This window comes from Ammospiza caudacuta, chromosome Z, assembly GCF_027887145.1.
Source record: "Ammospiza caudacuta isolate bAmmCau1 chromosome Z, bAmmCau1.pri, whole genome shotgun sequence".
NCBI lineage: Eukaryota > Metazoa > Chordata > Aves > Passeriformes > Passerellidae > Ammospiza > Ammospiza caudacuta.
In genome coordinates this window covers 72,613,259-72,619,651 of record NC_080632.1, presented here as the reverse complement: position 1 = coordinate 72,619,651, position 6,393 = coordinate 72,613,259, and positions in this window count along the sequence as shown.

Below are 6,393 nucleotides of genomic sequence, written 5' to 3'. Positions count from 1 at the left end.
TCCTGAATGGCAGCTCATTACCTGGTGTTCATTACCTGTAGGTGTCTCAGCTTCCCACAGGCATGCCACACTTCAGGTAAGCAAAGCTGCTTACCTCACTATGTTCTTTGGGCCTCTGAAAGGGACTGTCCACTTAGCTACAGCCTGGCAAGGAAGGGAGTCTTACAACACTCTGGATATTTTCGACTTTTATTGACACTCGGGCTGAAACAAAGTATCCCCTCGCTGCTTCTTCATCTTCATCATTCTGTCCTGCAGGTGGCCTGCTCAGGCTGACAGCTTGGAGCGCCTGCAGGCTCCAGTTCTGCTGCAGCCCAGCTTTTCCTCTCACTGCTTAATTCTTATTATGACAATTCTTTCATTTCTACTTCAAAGCTTCCCTAAATTAACAACACTCTATCCTAAGCTAAACAATCCTCTACTATCCAAGCTGTCTACGTTCTATAGTCCTTAAAAGTTGATCCCTATAGTTCCTAATTTTTTTCAATTTTCATCTTTTGCAGAAAGAAAAACAACAGAGCTTTAAATTGAACCTAACAACATATCTAACCTAACCTAACCTAACCTCATCTAATCCAACCTAATGCTAACCTAACCCAACCTAACCTAACAGCTAACCTAACAGCTAACCTAACAGCTAAACTGAGCAAATATCTACACTATCATGTTTCCTAGCTACGGCACAGCTCCTCTTCAACCTCGGGGGATGGCTGAAGCTCTGCCTAAAGATGACACATCCCCTTTTCCCTCCTCTTGGCTGGCGGGGCATCAGGGCCTCCTCAGGCGCAGGTGTCTCCTCTCCAGTCTTCCTGCACTTGCTTGGCTGAGATGATCAGAGCAGCCAGGCTGGAGGCAGGATCGCCTGAGGTCACGAAGGGATGCTGCCCAGAGGAAAAAGAACAAAGAAAGGAACTCTTACTTTCCAGGATCACATCCTCGCGGGCTCAAGCAGGATTCCCTGGCTACCAGCAAGACACACAAAGAGCACTGAGGGCAGCATGTCCCCCTGCGCCTTCCTGTCCTGGCAGCTTTCAGTGCCATGTGGCCCACACTCCTCCTCCTCCTCATCCCTTCATGCAGGTGTCCTCAGCTGCCAGGGCTTTTTGCCCCTTTGCTTTTTCTTACCTGTAGGAGCTCCTGGGCAGACCAGCGCCTGTCCTCATCTGCCTGCAGGCAGCAGTGGAGGAAGTCGCGCAGGAGAGCCGAGTGGTGCCTGGGGTTCTGCAGTTTTGGGGGCCCGTTCCTTTCTAGCAGTTCAAAAACCTACAGCACATGGATGCAAGAGGACACTCCACCTGCTCCTTTGCTAGCCACACACAGCTCTCTCCACACAGAGCCCTCTTGCTAAGCTGCACCTTACCCGGAGACGGGCTTCCCGCTGGTAAGGAGCTTCCCCTTCCACCATTTCCAGCCCCATGATCCCCAGGGACCAGATGTCCACTTTGGGGCCGTAGGCTTCTCCTCTCACCACCTCCGGTGCCATCCAGCTGGGAGTGCCGACGCTGGAGCTGCGCTTGCTGTGCTCAGGGCTGAGCTGAGCACAGAGGCCAAAGTCACCTGAGGACAAAAACAAAGCCTGTCAAAGCCAGCTACCACTGGCAAAGCAGCCAAAACCATTGCCCTGACCAGGCCATGCTGAATCTAACTGAAAAAGCAGCTGAGCTCTCCTTCCACGTGCCTGGAGCCAGGCAAATAAGGCATCGGCTGCTTCAAAAACACCCTGACGATTCACGCACTGGCCAAGCCGCGCTTCTGCCCCAGTGGCCGTCACCAAAATGCAAGCGCACGGCATATGCTGGACATGCTGCAGCCCAGCAGGGATACCCACCCAACTTGACGGATCCGTCCGTGCCCACCAGGACGTTGCAACTTTTGATGTCTCTGTGGATGACTTGGCGGGAATGAAGGAAATGCAGTCCTTGCAGGCACTGAGAGAGAAAAAGGAGGGAGGGAAAGTTAACCTGCAGGATCTGATTTCATCCCACCCGCAAGGAAAGAGCTCAAGGGGATTGGCGGCTTTCTCAGGGAATTGTGAGCGAGGGCAAAACATCACGCTGCTGTCACCATGAAGAGCTTGCTGCTTCAACACTCTTGGAAGTTTTTTCTAGATTTCCAAGCAAAGGCGTCTGGGCTCCCAAAAGTTCCACCGGCCTTGGGTAGGAAGCACGCCACCTTTGGCTGGGAGGCGGCACGGCAAAGAATTTTGGGGAAGCCTAGTGGCAGCAGAAGAGGAAGCTGCTGGTGACAGCAGCACCTTCGAGCTGTTCCACAATGCATCGCCATGCAGGCTGCAATGCTAGCCTTTGAAGCTGAGGACAGCTCTTTGCCCTTAGCTTGAAATTCTGCCACCCGCATGCTGCCTTCCAGTGGCAAGCAATGTAGGACAGACAGACAGGCTCCAGGCAAACATTCCCAGGCAAAGCTGAGAAGAGGAAGAAAGAGAAATTGAGCCAGTGAGCGAGCACCAAGGCCAGAGGACAGACAGGATGGAAGAGTGCAAGAACAGAGCCTGAGGAGTGCGAGGGCACCGGCAGGCAGTACACTTCCCATGCTCTTTCTTCTCCTGTGTGGCGTGACAGCAGCAGCAGCAGCAGCAGCAGCAGCAGCAGCAAAAGAAAGGTGAGAGCAAGAAATCTCGGCTCTCCTTAAGCTCCAGCTGACAAGCAGCATCCGGGCAGTCTTGGGCAAGCACAAGCGGGATCCCTCACCTCCCGACAGACAGCGCCTATCTGTCCTTCCTCCAGGTACACTGCCCTCAGCACATCAAACAAGGTGCCGCCGTCCATGAACTCCATGGCCAGCCAGAGCTCCGCATCCACCAGGTAGCTGAAAGAAGAAAACCACGGCATGGAGCAACAGAATGGGCATAGCCTCAGTCACCCCAGGGCCTGAGACAGGTTTTTGCAGCTGCTCTCCAAGCTACGGGTGCCACAAGAGACTGTTGAACACCAGCTCCACCTCCTCCCACGCTCTGGAGACACGCAGAGAAATCATCCCCAGCTCTGTTCTCTGCCAGCGACCAAAGGGCATCGTCTCTTTGCGCTTGCACCAGCTAAAGCTACATTGACACCAGAATATGCCAACCTGTCTAAGTAGGTAACGATATTGGGACTCCTGTTGTCCCTCATGGCCAGGATTTCATTGGCAGCCAGCTCCTCGGACATCTCCTCCTCGAGTGACATGATCTTGATTGCCACCTGCAATGACATTGGCCACCGGTACCTTGACAAGACGCACCCCGCTCGAGATCACAAGGAGCATGGAGCGAGTGCTGGTGCAATGAGGCAGCACGCTGGGCCAAAGTGCCTTGTCACTAGACAGCAGAGCTTAGCAGAAGCACCAAAAGCCATCCCAAATGCATTCTGCCCCCTGAGCCTAGACTGTATTTCAGAAGAACAGCCCCTGCTGCAGACATGGAGCTGCCACCCAAACCTCCAAGCACAGCTCACAGCAGCGGGCAAAGCGCTCCAGAGCTGCAAAATGGCGTGAGGCTCTTGGCACTTTACCTGTTGTCTGCTGCTGGTGTCAAGGGCTTTATAAACAGCTCCAAACCCTCTAGAAAGACAAAAGCAGCAGAAAGAGACCTTTATCCCTCTGGCAGTGAAAGCAAGCCCAGGCAGCAGATCTCCCCAGGCTGCCTGGACGCCTTCCTTAGAAAAAATGCCTGGCTGCAGCATCTCTTCGGCCAACAGCATGTTAGCCCGTGAGCCCTCTGCCATGCGGGGCAGGCTGTCCAAGGGAACACTAAGGTGCAGCATGAAGACCAAGGGCCGCTGGAAATCTCCAAGGCGCACACCCTGCCAGGTCATTTCAGAACCTAAGGGGAACTCTCTCCTTGTGCAAGTGTGCATGCATGTGTGTGTCAAAAAAGGGAGAACAATTTGAGTCAGAAGACTGTCCTTGACAATCTGACCTTTCTTGGATGGCAAGGTGCTCTTTCAGGCCACAAAGCTGTAGGGCCAGGGCTTCTCCCAGCTCCTGCTCCTCACTGCTGCAAGCAAGACACTGCCAGCATCAACTTGTCTTTGATGAGGCCTTTGCATTGCTCTGACCGAGCAGTCCAGGCAGGCGACACGAGGTCAAGCCGGAGCCTGACCATGATTGGAGCTTGCCTGACTTCACGCTTGATATTGCACCAGCCAAAGACCTGGCCCACACTTTTGTAAAATGAGCTGACGTCACGCTTACCCTCGCCCGAGTTCCTCAAATGCCGTGTATTTGCCCGTTGGCCGGCCCGGACTCACGATGCTCCCTGAAAGACAAAAGCAGTGCAGGCCGCTCACTCGCACACAGAGACGCCGCTGCCCAGAGCGTCCCAAAGGCAGCCCCACTGCCCGCAGCTCTGGGCCCTTTGCGGTCCCGCGGCTTCCAGCTGCTGAGACCAGCAAGTGGGAGGGCCATCTTCTCCACCTTTCATCAGGTGGCCTTTCCAAGAAGGCCTTGATTTCTTTCAAGAGCAGCATCTCACGCGATAAGCCAAAATGATGAGCCCTTAAGAAGGGGGCCCTAAGAGGTAAGCAAGGGCCTTTGCTGCTTCCGCAGTCACACCCACCATCACTGGCAGGTCCACTGCCAGGGGCACAAAGTGTCTGGGCCGGAGGAGGAGTAAGAACCAGAGCCAGAAAACACCTGGGGCCAGACAGCTCCCTGGGCAATAGTCACTTGCTAGGTGCCAGCCTTCTGCTCAAGCAGAAACAATCTCTGCTTTTGCCTTTGGCCCAGAAGGCAGCCCAGGCAGGGCCAAGCCAGGCCCAGCCGCCCTCACAGGCAGCAGGGACTCCCTGGGTGCTGCCACGCTTCCTCAGAGCAGTACAACACCTTCTGCAGAGAGGCCTAAGTGCCTCTGAGACTGAGGGCCAGCATCTGGCGCAGCCTACACCCAGACACTCGCACAAGACCCTGCTCTGGCAGACAAGAAATGCACCAGACGGACGTACTCAGTGTCTTCAGGCCCTGCTCTTCCCTCATCTCGGGCTGCTGGGCTGCGCTGCTGCAAGAAGTGCCGGCAGCGGGGCTTGAGCTGGCTGCTGCAGGCCATGCTGGTCCGGCGGCACCAGGTTGAATGGCAGAGCCTGTCTTGCGCTGGGACAAGAAAGGATTGCCCGTCAGAAGGGTGGCTGGCACTCATGCCCCCCCCTAAGCGCACAGCAAAAGCAAGGCCTTGGGAAGGTGCTGCCAGCCACGGCCAGGCCTCTCCAGCTGGAGCAGTTCCCATGTCCCCTTCTCAAAGGCACCTTCGGGAGAAGCCCAAAGGCTACTTGGATCCAGCCCCTCCCGACCACCTCCATGCTCCACGTGTTCAGCTTTTCTGCAAGACACTGGCAACAAGGTATTGATGGGGCTGCCAAATCCACAAAGAGATCAGAGCAGGGCCCCAGAGCCTCGCTGCTTTCCTCCTCCTGTCTTTTCCTGGGCCGGAATGAAATCAGCCCGGAGTTGGCAGGCAACAGTCTGCTCAGAAGCCCGCAGCGTGTCCCTTCTCTGATCTGTTTCACGGATTTCCCTTCTCTATGGCAGCCTTTAGAGAGCGGCCCTTGGGAGCCGCCTTCCAGCCCTGCCCAGACCCACCCGCCCTTTTACAATGCAGGGCTGCCGAGGATTCTCCTCTCCAAACTCTGCTCTGACCGGCTGGAAGTGAAGCACAGCCTGAAGCTAATTAGTCCACGGAGACAGCAGGTCCCTTCCAGGGGCCAGTGTCTGCCAGGTACCCTGCAAGGCTGTCAACTGCGTATTTGGGCCGCGCTGTCCGCTGACCACAGGCAGCCTGCACTGACAACGGGCACAAGGGGCTGACTCCTGCACTGAGAGTCACTCAATGCTGCCTCCTGTCTGATCCCAAGAGACACTCTGGCGCCCTCTCAGCATCCCAGCTTCAATGTCAAACTTCAGAACCCATTGGCCAGGGCTCCCCAGCTTGCCTGAAGCCGCACTACGTCACAGCAGGCACACGGCTGCCAGCATCTTCAGCCACGAGCAACAAGGGCTGCTCCAAAACGGGTAGCCTGGCCCTGCGCCAAAGGCAGTGCCAAGCTCAGCTGTCACTTACTGGCTCTGCAAGTTCAGGCTGTGAAGGGACAGCGGCTGAAGGCTTCATCTTCCTTTGCTCCTCTTCATCCTCTTCCTCAATGACAGAGGCAGCCAGAGGAGCTGCTGACCCTGCTGTTGTGCCCTGCAGGCAGACAGAAGTGAGAGAGATGGGCAAAAGCCAGTGCCTTAGGAGCTGCTTTCTATTGAGCTGGGAAAGGACCCAGAAGAAGGGCAAATCATAGACTTTGATACAAGTGGGCCTCTGAGTCACGCAAAGCCGAGGAAGCTGGCTGAACGAGCTGCTACTCCATCTTGCTGTGCATTTGAGCTTCCCTGCTGCCTAGAAGCAGCAAGATGCCTTGGAGC